Source organism: Papaver somniferum, unplaced genomic scaffold, assembly GCF_003573695.1.
Source record: "Papaver somniferum cultivar HN1 unplaced genomic scaffold, ASM357369v1 unplaced-scaffold_21, whole genome shotgun sequence".
NCBI classification, from domain to species: Eukaryota; Viridiplantae; Streptophyta; class Magnoliopsida; order Ranunculales; family Papaveraceae; genus Papaver; species Papaver somniferum.
The window spans coordinates 1,673,584-1,686,905 of NW_020631041.1; the positions used below are offsets into that span (position 1 = coordinate 1,673,584).

At 40.0% G+C, this 13,322-nt stretch overlaps 2 pseudogenes; one reads left to right on the forward strand and one right to left on the reverse strand.

Annotated features, from left to right (window-relative positions):
• The first annotated feature begins 316 nt into the window (after nucleotides 1-316).
• LOC113339971 lies at nucleotides 317-7,481 on the forward strand (annotated as a pseudogene).
• Nucleotides 7,482-7,522: 41 nt separating this feature from the next.
• On the reverse strand, nucleotides 7,523-9,264 carry LOC113340136 (annotated as a pseudogene).
• Between the last annotated feature and the right edge of the window lie 4,058 nt (nucleotides 9,265-13,322).

Genomic DNA, 13,322 nt, shown 5'->3' on the forward strand with positions numbered 1-13,322 from the left:
TCTTCTTTACTGCATCAAAATTAATAATTTCCAAAGATTTCATAGAATGGGTGGCAGTATTATGGACGCATATAGGAGAAACCGGACTATGCCGAGAGTTGAAAGAAGCCGCAGCTTGCTTGAAAAATTAGTACTTATTTGTTTCTGGGTAAATTCTCAAAACAATTAGGACTGGGGATAAATATTTTTGTAGTATTCGGCCCAAAATACACATAATCCATCCAAACGTGGCTTAAATGACGTTTCTACCCTTACTAGGACTTGGGCCTTATTTTCAATGCTCTTTGATCTTACTTCTATCGAGGAAAAAGCAAATTTGGGATGGGATTCTGGTTTCGTTTATTCGATATAGTGTTAAACCGAAGAGAATGGCAAAAATGAGATCTGTAAATCGAAGTATGGAGTCAATACGGCAGATACATGCTCATGTTTTGAAGTTTGGATTTGGAGAAGAAAAAGATAACTTTTGTTATTCATAGTGTTTGGATGGAAATGCAGGATAGGTGTTTGATAAAATGATGAGCAGAGATTTTTGTTTATTGAAGCTACTTTGGTTATGCTTATGAAGTGTTTTAAAATCGACGCCACAATGGAATTCTGCTTCTTGGAAATTGGAATGCAAGGTATGTTTAAATCATGAAGCAATTTTTTTTTTTTGAAAGGATGCAGTTAGAGAAAGTTGAGTTGGATAAATTTTGTATGTTATCAGCTTGTACAGGATTGGGAGCTTTAGAAAGGAGAGTAGAGACAGGAAAATGTAAAGAAGAGTGGACTTTAAGTGGATATATGCAGTAAAAGAGTGGATGGTGGTGACGTTCTATTCTTAAAAGTGGAAATTACAGGAGATCAATTGGTTAAAAGTTACATGTTTTATTTAACTCTCATTTTGATGGATTCTGTTAGTTTACAAGCAGGAGATCAATTTGTTTATATGTTGGTGACCGGCCATCATTTGAATTATATTTCGGAAGGGTGCAGACAGAAAAGCGACTGGCTATTCTTAGTACAATATCTGAAGTAAGGTGTGCCAGAATTACAGGTGGCAATTGTCAAAACAGGATTACATCATTAGGCGGCAGGGAGCAATGACGACATATCATTAGCATCGCATAAAAAAAATGTTTATGTTTCCAAAGTCAATCAAATTTGGTACAATACAATAGTAGGCTATGTTGTAAAAGGCACTAGGCGAGGCGCCAAGCCTAGAGCCTAGCGCCTTTGGCGCCCCAGGCGAGCGCCTTTTATTTAGAAAAAACCAAACTGCTGTATAATTTGGTGCCTGGGCGCCAACCCATCGCTTAGTGCGGCTTTGGCGCTTAAGCGCCAAAGGCGCACGCCTTTTACAACATAGATAGTAGGTGTTTGTGTTTTTTCTTGTTTTTGGCGATGATAATTTAATGTGGGTTTAAGTCAACCCATTTTTGGCTGAACCTCAAAGTTACAGACACAAAGGAATTTCTGCAATAACATCTCTGGATTCTGTGGTGAGTTTTCCGTTTCTCTTTAGTGCTTGCATTGTACAAGATTTTGGCTTCTTAATATTGAAACTACTGATATGTTTTCAGTTTATTGTTCAAATCACGATTCTCTATAATTGCTCTGCATTATTTCTAATTTGTCATATTTTTTAATTTCTAAATATTTTTCCTTCGTCTAGACTAGAGGATATGATATGTTACATTAACATAGTTCTTTCCTTGCAAACAGAAGCAGGATTTGTAAATATGATGGAGAATATCTGGACTTCATTCTGTAGGGATTCTGATTGTACATATAATGGAAGAACAAGTGGTTTTATATTTTTATTGTTTACATGCCCTTGTTCTTGTGTGCATAATGGCATTGTCATTTGTTTAGATGCCCTGCTGTTATGCGTGCTTTTTCTAGCAGTACTTTTGAAGCCCTCTGCCAGAACAGTTCATAACGCTTTGTATGGGTATACTTCTTTGGAGATTGTTTCTGCTGTTTATAATTGTTTTGTGGTATTGGTATACTTGGGTTTGGGGATTTGGATTCTTGAAGATTGTTTGATTAGTAAACAGACAGGTGTTTTGCCTTTGCATCAATGGGTTGTAGTATTATTTCAGGGATTCACATGGTTGATCTTAAGTTTGACGGTTCATCTTAGGGGAAAGAAGTTTGCGAAAACGATGTTGAGGCTTTGTTCTACGATTTCTTGCTTGATTGCAGGACTTCTTTTTTGTTCAGCTTTCTGGGTCCTGGTGGTCGACAGAATGGTTTCAGTTAACATTGTTCTAGACATACTTTTACTGCCTGGAGCAGTGCTTCTGATACTATGCAGTTCTAGGGGAAACCAATCGGAAGATACAAGCGAAACTGGGAACAGCAATTCTCTTTACACACCTTTGAATGGTGGATCTAATGACCATATTGAAGCAGATATGGGAAGTGAAACTCCTTTTGCGAAGGCAGGATTTCTTAGTAAAATGACATTTTGGTGGTTGAATTCATTGATGAAGAGTGGTAAGGAGAAAACCCTTGACGATGCAGATATACCAAAGTTGCGGAAGGTAGATCGAGCAGAGAGTTGTTATATGTTGTTTATGGACCAGCTAAATTCACAGAAGCAAATTAAGGCATCTGAATCGCCATCAGTTTTATGGACGATGGTTTATGTTATCGGAAAGAGATTCTAATATCTGGGTTTTTCGCACTGCTCAAGATACTCACTCTCTCTGCTGGTCCACTGCTTCTTAATGCCTTCATTAAAGTTGCTGAAGGGAAACAAGCCTTTGAATATGAGGGGTATGTATTGGTTACATTATTATTCTTCACAAAATGCTTAGAGTCGTTGGCGCAAAGGCAATGGTACTTTCGTAGTAGGTTAATAGGCATCCAAATCAGATCAATTCTCTCAGCAGCTATTTATAAAAAGCAATCGAGGCTTTGTAATTCTGCAAAGTTGGTGCATTCGGCTGGCCAGATAACAAACTATGTCACTGTAGATGCTTATAGAATTGGTGAATTCCCTTATTGGTTTCATCAGACATGGACAACAGTTCTCCAACTTTGCATTGCACTAGTCATTCTTTTTCAGGCCGTGGGGCTTGCTACACTTGCAGCATTGGTTGTAATTGTATTAACTGTGCTATGCAATACTCCTGTAGCTAAACTACAACATAAGTTCCAGACTAACCTCATGACTGCACAGGACGAGAGACTAAAGGCTATATCAGAGGCCTTTGTGAACATGAAGATTTTGAAGCTGTATGCTTGGGAGACTCATTTCAAGAGTGTTATTGAAGGATTGAGGGAAGAAGAACTTAAGTGGTTGTCGGTAGTGCAGCTGCGGAGGGCTTACAATGCAATTCTTTTTTGGTCATCCCCAGTATTGGTTTCGGCAGCTACTTTTGGGGCATGTTACTTTCTTGGTGTTCCACTATATGCTAGTAATGCTTTCACTTTTCTAGCAACCTTACGGCTTGTTCAGGGACCAGTTCAAGCAATACCTGATGTTATTGGGGTGGTTATTCAAGCAAAAGTTGCGTTAGCACGGATCATAATGTTTCTTGCAGCACCAGAGTTACAGGTTGGGACTGCTAAGCAAAAGAAAAATACAGACCAACTTAGGCCAGCTATTTTCATCGCCTTGGGCAACTTTTCATGGGAAGAGAATCCGTTAAAGCCTACACTAAGCAGTATAAACCTAATGGTTAAACCAGGTGAGAAGGTTGCTATCTGTGGTGAGGTTGGTGCAGGGAAATCAACCATGTTAGCAGCAATTCTTGGAGAAGTTTTTAACATTAAGGGAACGGTTAGTTCTTATATATAACAATAGATTTTTCTGTGTTTGGTTGCTTAGATTGTCATGATTAACTGCAAAATAACTTTAGTTTTTCTTCCCTTACTTTACAGGTTCAAAGTTATGGGAAGACTGCATATGTTTCGCAGACGGCATGGATTCAAACTGGAAGTATACAAGATAATATTCTTTTCGGACGCAACATGGAAATAATAAGATACCAAGGGACGTTAAAGAAGTGTTCACTTCGAAAGGACCTTGAAATGCTCCCTTTTGGGGATCTGACTGAAATTGGAGAAAGAGGAGTTAATCTGAGTGGTGGTCAGAAGCAGCGCATTCAACTTGCTCGTGCTCTCTATCAGGATGCTGATATATACTTGATGGATGATCCATTTAGCGCTGTTGATGCTCACACTGCTACAAACCTATTTAATGTTAGTTTGTGATTCTAAACAGTTCTCTTCTTTTTCTAATTGAAATTTCACTTTTCTTACAGTTTATTCAATTAGTTTGGTTGTGCAAGAGTATGTAATGGGGGCTCTATCCGCAAAGACAGTCTTACTTGTGACACATCAAATCGACTTCCTTTCCAAATTTGACTCTATCTTGGTTAGATTGCATTTCTCAATTCCGTTACATATTCTGCAAGACCTTGCTGATCTATGAACAACTTCTAGGAGCATTTTCATATTTGAATTTGACCATGAAGCTATTTTGTTTCTATTACAGCTGATTCTGATGGGAAAATCTTATGTGCCGCTCCTATCATGTGTTGCTGGATTCTTGTCAAGAGTTTTCCGAACTTGTAAACGTACATAAAGATACAGCTGGTTCTGACAGTTTTTCAGAAGTATCCTCTTTTCAGGGTCAAGGAACCTCTTCAAGAAATTTCTAAAACTTATAGTGAGAAACAGTTGAAAACAGTTGAGCTTCAGTTGACTAAACTTGAAGAGAGAATCTGGAGACACCGGTCTAAAACCATACCTGCAGTATCTGAATCAGAACAAAGGCTTCATCTATTTCTCTGTAGTAGTTCTAGCTCACTTCATGTTTGTGGGTGCACAAGTGCTACAGAACTCTTGGATGGCTGCAAATGTTCAAAATCCTCAAGTCACTAAATTGCGACTGATTATAGTTTACCTAATTATTGGATGTAGCACGATGTTACCTTTACTTGTCAGATTACTTGCTACGGTTGCCATGGGTCTTCAATCATCAAAGTCTTTATTTTACCAGCTATTGAACTCTCTTTTTTATGCGCCGATGTCTTTCTATGACTCCACACCTTTGGGAAGGATACTGAGTCGGGTAAGATCATTTAAACAAGAATCAAATAGAATTTACTTATTGATTGATATTATATATTAAACCTTATGTCCATTATTCTTATGTAGGTCTCTTCTGATTTGAGTATTCTAGACCTTGATATTCCATTCAGCTTAACACTTTCTGTCATTGCAACCATGAGTACATATGCTAATCTTGGGGTATTAGCCGTTATTACTTGGCCAGTGTTATTTGTCTCCATACCCATGATATTAATGGCACTCTGTTTACAGGTACTGTACCAGGCTTTCTTGTTAATTGTCAATATCCTATTTTTATATACTTTTAACTTTGTGGAGTATGTTTTGTCCCTCAGAAATACTACTTCTTTTCTGCAAAAGAGTTTATGCGAATCAATGGAACAACTAAATCTGCGATAGCAAACCATCTTGCCGAATCCATTGCAGGGGCAATGACGATCAGAGCGTTTGAGGAGGAAGACAGATTCTTTGCTAAGAATCTTGACCTCATTGACCAAAACTCAAGTCCATTTTTTCACACTTTCTCTGCAAATGAGTGGTTGATTCAACGTTTGGAAATACTAAGTGCTGTTGTCCTTTCTACCTCAGCCTTGTTATGGTTTTGCTTCCTCCGGGAACATTTAGTTCTGGTAGGTGTCTTCTTTTCCATTCTTACAAATTACAACATCTGTTTTCATTAGTTCTTGTAGCTGTCACATTCTTATTTAAATAAACAAATATCTGACAACTAATCTTTACTGCAGGATTTGTTGGAATAGCATTGTCATATGGTCTTACATTGAACACGGCCCTTGTATATTCTATTCAGTACCAGTGCACATTAGGAAATCATATTATTTCTGTTGAAAGACTAAATCAATATTTGCACATTCCCAGTGAAGCCCCTTAAGTCATTGACGCAAACCGACCCATGCCTAGTTGACCCAGTATCGGCAGAATTGAAATCCACGACTTAAAGGTAACCTATCTGAAATATTTGCATTTTTTGCGTTGTCATGTTCAATTCAAACACAATGCTCATAATGGATTGGTCTCAAGCAGGTCAGATATAGGTCAAATACTCCATCGGTTCTTCAGGGAATCAGTTGCACATTTGAAGGAGGACACAAGATTGAGATTGTAGGCAGGACCGGCAGTGGGAAGACAACTATGATAGGTGCTCTGTTCCGATTGGTAGAGCCAGTAGAGGGGAAAATCGGTTTACGACGAAACCTAGAAATCAATCACGTCATAGTTAGCATCGACATCTCTACCATCGGACTTCAGGATCTAAGATCACGGTTAGGAATTATACCTCAGGATCCTATACTCTTCAATGGTACTGTTAGATACAATTTGGATCCTCTGTCTCAACACTCTGACCAGAAAATTTGTGAGGTATAAGTTTTGCTGACATGATACAATTGAACAAAATCAAATAGTAATCCTTCACGATACTGACAAAATTGATTTTTCATGTATGCTCCTAAGGTTCTTGGAAAGTGTCAGCTTGAAGAAGCAGTCCGAGAGAAAGGAAATGGACTGGATTCCTTAGGTATTCTTTCAAATTATTGAATGTTGTTCCATTGTCTAAGGTTCCATTATTGAATGTTGTTCCATTATTGAATGTATGCTCCAATTCGATCCATCAATTTGATATTGCAGTCGCAGATGATGGATCGAATTGGAGCATGGGCCAACGCCAGCTGTTCTGCTTAGGTCGTGCACTGTTGAGGCAATGCCGAATTCTAGTGCTGGATGAAGCCACTGCATCAATTGACAATGCAACAGACTCCACTTTACAGAAGACCATAAGGGTTGAGTTCGCAGACTGCAACGTAATCACAGTTGCCCACAGAATCCCTACCGTGATGGACTGCACAATGGTGCTTGCCCTAAGTGATGGTAAGCTAGCTTTATGATGCCTTTAAACTATCACATTATTACTGACCAATTTACCTTGCAAAAAAAGCTTCCTAGAGTGTTCTTTTAGATAACAAGTCTTCTGCATTTTCATTAAAAACTGTTTGTGTTCTTTCTGTTTGTCAGGGAAAATAATTGAATATGATGAGCCTATGAAATTGATGAACACGGAGGAATCGCTGTTTGCAAAACTTGTCAAGGAATACTGGTGTCGCAGTCACTCTACAGATTCTTTGTGAAGTAACATATCTCTCGGTCAGGAAAACTGCCCGTCTGTAATTGCCACTAAACTGAACTCATTGGGACTACCTTACCCGAAACTGCCCCACTTCTGCTCACCCCTAATTGTAACTTAATCTGGCTGAGTTCAGGTAAAACCTAATATGAGATTCAGAAGTGATGGAAAATAAGGTAAAATAGGCGCTTTCGTGTTAAATTATGTAACTTTGAATACATATTTTAATCCAACTTCTCAACAGTATGCAAATATTATATCATTTATTTAAAAAAAAAAATTAATAAAAATTGATCTCATCAATCAAGAATTAGTTCAGAGACCGTCTTCAGTTTGAGTAGTAGGAATTGGAAGGTGACCTTTCTCTTGAAGACTCTTCACAGTGTCATACAAGCATTGTTTCACTGGAGTGAACTCCAGTCCTAAATCCTTGAGCTTATTGTTTGAGAATTTGTAGGGTTGAACCCTTGCCCGCACTTGATCCGAACACCTGAAATTCATACATAGCACAAAAATGGACTGATTACTTGATTATTGCGAATGTCTGATTAAAATGGACTTTACTTGTTTGTAATTGGATATTCGGGAAAAAACTTAGAGAGAATCTGAACAATGTCACCACGATGAAGTACACTTTCGGTACACAAATATCTTCCGGTGGCAGATGGAGTTTCATACGCAAGAATATGAGCTAAGGCTACATCTTTGACATGAACGTAGCCTTGAACAGAGTTTGCATATGTTTTAGCTGAACCGGTTAAATACTTCATTATGTGAACTGTACTTGCATTAACTGTTGGTTGCAGAAGAGGACCCAACACCAAGACAGGATTTATTACTACTGAATCTAATCATGTCTCTCTAGATACTTCCCATGCTGCTTTTTCTGCCACTGTTTTTCCATAGCAGTACCAATTCTGCAACAAAATGATCATTGATAGCCGGTTCACGTATTAGAGATTGCAAAATGATACACTTGCAAAAATGAACTGGTCCAAAGATAATTTTCATAACAAACCTTGGTATTCTTGCAGAAATCAAGATCATTCCAGCATGTCTCATCTACAACAACATCTGGACTTCTGTTTGGATCCATGTGAACGGCTCCAATAGTAGATGTGAATACAACACGACGAGCACCTGATTCAGCTGCAGCTTTGATCACATTGGCTGTTCCATTCACCGCAGGCTCGAGCATTTGTTCCTACAGAAATATATAATGAAAATGAACACGAAAGAGTTAACAAAACCCTGGACCTTGAACTCTGAAAGATCAATTCTAATAAAGGAACTTACTGGATCATCAGTAACAGGAGAAGCAGTATGAAAAACACCTTGACATCCAGTAATGGCATCAAGAAGACTACCATAATCAAGGAGATCATCTTTACACAGTATCAACCTATCTTTGGCACCTTCAAGATCTCTTAAATGAGAGTTCTTGGGATCATCTGGGTTCCTGACAGTTCCTTTAACAGTGTAACCTTTTTCCAGTAAAAATTTAACCAACCATGAAGTAATGAAACCTCCAGCACCCTGTAACACATACAGGGCCAGAAGCTGAGGCACCATCAATCAGGGCCGTCTTATAGGATTGGGGTACCCTAAAATAAGCGAACTAATAATATGGGGCTTTTTTTATAGGTCACCGATTTAGGGATAACGCTAAAATTTCTTTTGGGAAGAGATAAATTAGTGTATCTAAGCAATAACTTGGAAACTGCTATGCGGCCAAAGGCCGCCTATTTTTTTTTTCTAGAATTTGGTTTAGGTTTGGGGTAATAAGCTTGTATTTTCCCAAAAAATACCCTCAAAATTGGTTATTGATTTCGCAAAATTAAAAATTAGTAGTGTCTATAGGCGTTACTTGGTATTTTTTAACAATTATAACTGTTAATATCTGCAAAGTCATTAACTGTGGCAAGATGTTTTACCAACACTTATAAGTGTTACAAATTGAGCATAATAAGAAGAAAAATATAAAAAAATTTGCCCCCAATAATTTGGGGCTCTAGGCACCCGCCAATACTGCCCACATCATAAGCCGCTCCTGCCATCAATAGGCTGAAAAGATTGTGAATCGAGATGAGGAATATGATTTGAATTTATAGGTGACAAACTGCACATTTAAGAACTAGGACCACCTAAATCCCAGATGCGTATAAATCAAGTTTATCTGAACTCCATTCTGTAACAGAGTATTCCATTTTCATTCTGATTTCGATTGAAATCGTTTTTTTTTTTTTTTTTTTTTTTATGTTATGGTGTATTACAGTGACAAGAACTCTCGTTGCATTCTATTCCCAGCATTAACTTCTTCTGAACCACCGGCCCATAAATTTGGTTGCAGAAATTCAAGGTGTTGTCTTATCACTTCAGCTACCAAATTTGCAACTCATCAGACTTCTGAATTATGAAGTTGTGAACACGCAGATCAATGTTATTTGTTGTTCACAAACAATGCGCGCAGACTCATGATAATATAATAAATAGGCTGCGTCTGAAGGGAACTGATGGATTATGTTGAATCCTTGAATCATAGTTCTAATACTCTTCCTCGTCTCATCAATTACAATCATTGTCCTAGCTCATACAATAAGATAAATAGTGGACGAAGTATAAAATGTGAGAACATGATTTGCTACAGCTAACAGATTGGATATATAGAGTATGGATGTATGAACATAGACGAAATAATTGACTTATATGATTCTCACTCAGATCCCTGTCTCCGAGATTGGGTTTTTCATTATATGGTGGGGATTACCGAAATAGTCGAATGACTTTGGGACTGATATAAGCCTGCATAGCAGGAGGAACCTAACTTACCCTCACTCTTTCTCTCTCCTCTCCTCAATGTTTTCTCCTCCCCTTCTCACTTGGGAGAGAGGGGTATTTATAGGGTGGTTACGTGGGGTCCATTTCTGAGGCCCGTTGTAACCTTATCTTCTTGTGTCTTGTGCCGCTTACGCAGAGGTCTTCGTGTTCATGATTCTCTCTGCGTATTCCGTTTGAATACTCAGCGCCATCTGCGCTTCCTCCACTGGCTGACTGACGCGTATGCTGTTTGAGAGCATTTAATGCGGGTAGTTGAGATGTTTGTCCGCGGTAGACAGCTGTCCTCTGCCCCTGTCTTGTCTGCGTCAGTCTGATCATCCCCAGCCGTAGATCTTAGAGATTTCTGGGGATAGGATAAAGTGAATCTCGGGTTATCCTTCAGTGCTTCGCAGTGCTCTAGTGCTCCCGTCTTCTTCGATCCCCTACCGTTGGATCTGGTGGGTGGCGTTGCTATCTTGATAAGGCGCGTCTCTTGGCTGTCTGCGTGTGATATCATACCTTGATGCTCTCAGCTGCGTGTCCTCCACGTGTGTCTTTATGGACACGTGGCGGAAGATGAAATGTGTACCTACAATTTGCCCCTTTTCATCCTACTGGCCGGTTAGTCGAAGTGGGAAGAAAAAACGTGTTACTCTTTTCATCTTATCTTTATTATTTTCCTAGATTTTAGGACACGTTCCCCACTATTTGCAATAACTTCTTCTTGGGTAGTGGGACGGTTTTATTTCTCTGTGTATATATATGAGAAGGAATGTGAAAATTCTCTAGTCATAAATTTCATTCCTTCTCTTTCCTAAAAACTTTTGTTCTCTGCTTTTGTTTCTTTGTTATTAATTGTTGATGCTGCTGTTGTTGTTGTTGCTGTTGTTTGTCGGAGCTCTTCTGCTGTTGTTGATGTTGTTCCTCGGAGCTTTCTTTACGACCCTGATTTTTCCTTTATAGGTAAGTGGTTCTATTGTGTATGATTATCTTTTGAAGAATATGTTCGTTTTCTGTTGCTGCTATGTGTTTGTGATGAAGAACATATATATAGATGTGTGTATGATTGCCCCTGTTCGTCATTATAAACAATAATGATATCGTCCTTCGTGGATGGTTGCCCCTGTTTGTTATTTCCTCTTTTTATTTAGGTTTTGTTCTTATTTTCCATCGGGTTCATGATTATGAAGAACTGAATGAAATTGTGTTTTTTGATTTTCGTTTTGTATCCGCGGAAATCTGAAACTTGTTTGTGTACTACGCAGACATGGCTGATCCTCCGGGGGTTTCTTATCAAACTCCACCGCCTAGTCCGCGTGGATCTCCTCCGTGTAGGGATCCTGATGTTTCTCCGCCTGGTGAAGGTTCGTCAAAATCTTATCAAGGTGATGTCCGCGTGCATAGGGTTTCGTCTTCTTCTGGTCAGAGGCGCTTAACTTCTAAGAGGAGTGAGCCGCATAGAGGAAATACGCAGAAGGGGGACCGGCCAAAAGAGATTCCTGGCTCTCGGTATGCTGTTTCTCTTCCCTCAGCTAATCCGCGTGATGATCCTAAGAGACCGCGGGATGTCCTACCTGTTCGGTCAGTGGCGCCTCCTTCCGCGTCTCACCAACATCCTCTACCTCCCCCTCCAGTGTCTCAATCCAAGGGAAGGTCTTCGAAAGAAGTGATTTCGAAGACTGATGCGTCCAAGGTTCATCCTAAGAGAAAAGCTTCCGATAGAAACCCTTCTAAGGATTCTGCGTCTCATGATGTGGAGGCGGAGGATATTTCTCAGGAGATACGCAGCGTCGCTGTTGGGGAGAAGAAAGTGACCTTCAAACATATTTATCTGGAGGTTTTCAAGGAAAAACATGGTCTTCAACTATTCGATGTTCGTTTTCACGCTGATGATGATGATATTACTTATGAGATGATATCGACGTATAAGTTTGACGAAATTCATCTGCTGACCACGGTGGGGGCCTTCGAAGCGGGTCCTATGTTGCCTTTGTACAAGTCTGGGGATTCTTTTTATTATGATGTGCTGGCTGGTCGAGAGGGTTCTTCGAAGAACACACACTGTCGCTCTATTTCCCAACTTCATGGGAATTATCTTCGTGCGCTGAGGGAGTGTTATCTTCGGAGCAAAGGAGAGACAATGATGACTCTTTATGTTCCCAACCCTGAGGAAAGGGAGTGGTATACGCCCGAGAATTTTAACAAGTCTTTCGGTGACTACGTTAACAGTAGGAATCGTAAACCGTGGAGTGTGAGTCTTCGGAATATAGCCGCTCCTCGTGGTGAGATACGCCTTCTGAGTGAAGTAAGTGGTGCTAAGGAGAAGTATGTCCCGGGTACAGAGAATTATACTAACAAACTGGTGTTTCCTACTCGTGAGCGGATCAAGCGCGATCATGACTATGAATGGCACGCAACTGTTATTGAGGTTGTGGGTCCCTGGGCTTGGGGATGGGTTTCAGGTCCGCAAGGATGGCGTCCTACCGCAGATAGCCAGATACATACGTCTCCTCCTGCTCGTTATGGGAATTTCCGTCCTTGGCATTTGAATTTTGAGGGTATGAATTTCCCATATGCCCTCGATATGGTTGATGGAGATGACGAAGAGAGTTCCGATGCTGATCTTCAGGCGAAGAATGCTGCGGTTGTCAAGGTAAGATTTTTATATGCATTTTCCTTTAGTTGAGGCAGTTTTAATTCTTTTCAAAGTTAGGGATTTTTATTCTTGTGCCTTGTCTTTTTAGGTGACGAAGAAGAGGAAGATAAATCCCAAGCAGTCCACCACCGCAACAATCGAGGAGGCGGAGGTTTATGAAGAAGTTAACAGTCCTGTGACAGAGCTCGGCGAGGATGAAGATGTGTCTGACACAGAAGAGCGTACTGATACATCCCCTCCCGGCGGTGTTGATGAGATTAATTCCGCAGGGTGTTATGATGCTGGTGCCGAAGCTAATCATGCGGTTTGCAGTGATGCTGGTGCCGAAGCTAATCCTGCGGTTTGCAGTGATGCTGGTGCCGAAGCTAATCCTGCGGGTAGCAGTGATGCTGGTGATGATAGCACTGGCCTTGGTGATGTGGGTGTTGGTGGTGAAATTCGTGCTATGTCTCAGGAAATTTCCTTTGGTCGGATTTATTCTACGGAGGATGGTTTTGACATAAACGTTGCCCAGAGCCTGGCTTCTGAGTTCAACCTGCTGTCCCCCAACGATGATTGGGATGTGCTTGGTAATTCTAACAAGGTGGATGAGAAGGGTAAGGGAGTCGTGGATGCTACTGATGTTCCAGAGGGGAACGGTGC